The sequence below is a fragment of the Apium graveolens genome, chromosome 1, assembly GCF_009905375.1.
Source record: "Apium graveolens cultivar Ventura chromosome 1, ASM990537v1, whole genome shotgun sequence".
Classification (NCBI taxonomy): Eukaryota; Viridiplantae; Streptophyta; class Magnoliopsida; order Apiales; family Apiaceae; genus Apium; species Apium graveolens.
In genome coordinates, this window is record NC_133647.1 from 85918440 (window position 1) to 85921033 (window position 2594).

General features: G+C 41.3%; 1 non-coding gene across 1 annotated transcript; it reads right to left on the minus strand.

The window, feature by feature from the left end:
- Nucleotides 1–205: 205 nt before the first annotated feature.
- On the minus strand, nt 206–312 carry LOC141681606 (small nucleolar RNA R71). The gene has a single exon (XR_012559039.1). It is a non-coding gene; the product is annotated as a small nucleolar RNA R71 (small nucleolar RNA).
- Between the last annotated feature and the right edge of the window lie 2282 nt (nt 313–2594).

Genomic DNA, 2594 nt, shown 5'->3' on the forward strand with positions numbered 1-2594 from the left:
GCACATCAGGGATTTCATCGAGATCTGCGACACCTTCAAGTTTAATGATGTGACTGAAAATGCTATCAAGCTGCGACTCTTTCCATTCTCTCTAAGGGACAAAGCTAAGAGCTGGTTACATTCTCTACCACCAGGGTCTATCACTATATGGGAAGATCTGGCTCAAACGTTTCTCACTAAATTCTTCCCTATGGAGAAGACTGCTGCAATCAGGAATGCTCTTACTCAGTTTGCTCAGCAAACTGGAGAATCTCTGTGTGAGGCTTGGGATCGATATAAGGAGATGCTAAGGAAGTGCCCACACTATGGCATGCCTGATTGGATGATTATTAACTATTTTTATAATAGATTGGGTGCTACTTCTAGACCCATGCTTGATGTTGCATCAGGAGGAGCCTTGTGGGCTAAAAGCTACGATGAAGCATATGAACTTATTGAACTGAAGGCTGCTAATGAGTACCAGAATCCTTCCCAGAGACTGACTCAGGGAAAGGTAGCAGGAATTCTGGAGTTGGATGCAGCAACTGCTATAGCTGCCCAACTTAAGGATTTGACGATGAAGGTGGACACTTTGGCTAATCATGAGGTTAATCCAATCGCTAGTGTCTGTGAGCTTTGTGCTGGTGCCCATGAGACTGAGCAGTGCACAATTTTTAATGAATCAGCTCAGTTCGTGATCAACTTTCAGTGTTCGCAGCAACCTGTGCCAGCCACTTATCATCCCAACAACCGCAACCATCCTAATTTCAGTTGGAGTAACTCTCAAAATACGGTTCAACAGCCTTATCAGCAGTACCCAGCTAAGTAGTACAACCCCCTGGTTTTCAGCAACCACAATATGCACCGAGACAGCAACTTCAGCTGCAATAAGCTAATGAAAAATCTGAATTAGAGGAGTTGAAGCTAATGTGAAAGAGTCAAGCTGTTTCTATCAAGACCTTGGAAAATCAAATTGGACAAATTGCCAATGCCTTGCTAAATCGTCAACCCGGTACTCTACCTAGTGACACTGAAGTGCGAGGAAGGAAGGAAGCTAAGGAGAAGGTAAAGGAAATCACTTTGAGGTCTGGAAAAATTCTGAATCCCGAACAAACTAAAGTATTAACTGAAGAAGCTGAGGTTGAGAAAGAGGTAGAGCAGCAGGAAGTAGAAGTGGAACCAAGGAAGACTACTGTTGAGCACACTTCTCTTGAGGATAATACAGGGGAGAAATAGATCTATCCTCCACCGCCTTTTCATAAGCGGTTGCAGAAGAAAAAGCTGGACAAGCAATTTGAGAAGTTTCTGGAGGTGTTCAAGAAACTTCATATCCACATACCTTTTGCTGTGGCTCTTGAGCAGATGCTTAGTTACGCAAAGTTTATGAAAGGTATTCTCTCTCGAAAAGTGAAGCTAGATAATTTAGAGATTGTCGCTCTCACGGAGAAATGCAGTACTGTTCTGCAACAGAAGTTGCCTCCGAGGCTTAAAGATCCAGGAAGCTTCACTATTCCGTGTACTATTGGAAAAGTCTTTTGACAGATTCTTATATGACTTGGGAGCTAGCATCAATCTGATGCATTTATCAATCTTCAAGCAGGGTGACTTACCTGATCCAAAACCAACTTATATGACCTTGCAGTTGGCCAACCGTTCTATTACATATCCGCGAGGTATTGTGGAGGATGTCTTGGTCAAGGTTGATAAACTCATTTTCCCTGCTGATTTTGTCATTCTTGATTTTGAGGAGGATAACAATATTCCCATAATCTTGGGAAGACATTTCTTGGCGACTGGCCGAACCTTGATAGATGTGCAGAAGGGTGAGCTCACAATGCGAGTGTTGGATCAGGATGTAACTTTTAATGTGTTCAATGCTATGAAATTTCCTACGGAAAATGTGGAGATGTAACTTTTAATGTGTTCAATGCTATGAAATTTCCTACGGAAAATGTGGAGTGCTTAAAGGTGGAGTTAGTCGATTCTGTGGTTACTTCAGAACTTGATCAATTGCTAAGGTCTGATGCCTTAGAAAAATCTTATTGGGAAATTCAGATAGTGAAGATGACGAAGGTGAATAACAATTATAATATTTGAATGCTTCTCCCTGGAAGAGGAAGATTGATATGCCTTTTGAATCTCTTGGAATGGAGGAATTGAACAAAGCTCCTAAACGCCTCAAGCCATCTATTGAGGAAGCTTCCACTCTTGAACTTAAGCCTCTACCTGAGCATTTGAGGTATGCATTTTTAGGTGATGCATCTACATTACTTGTTATTATTGCATCTGACCTTTCAGGTAGTGACGAGGAAAAGCTCATGAGGCTTCTAAGAGAGTTCAACTCGGCAATTGGTTGGACTATAACAGATATCAAGGGAATCAGCCCTTCCTATTTGTTGAGTGGCATTTATGACACTTTATTATGCTCTAATAAGCTTTGAATTGATGCATTTGTACTCAAGTTGTTAAGTGTTTTAACGTGTTTTTTAGTGTTTTTGCATTTCAGTATGCACCTAGACAGCAACTCCAGCTACAACAAGCCAACGAAAAATCTAAATTAGAGGAGTTGAAGCTTATGTGCAAAAGTCAAGCTATTTCTATCAAGACCTTGGAAA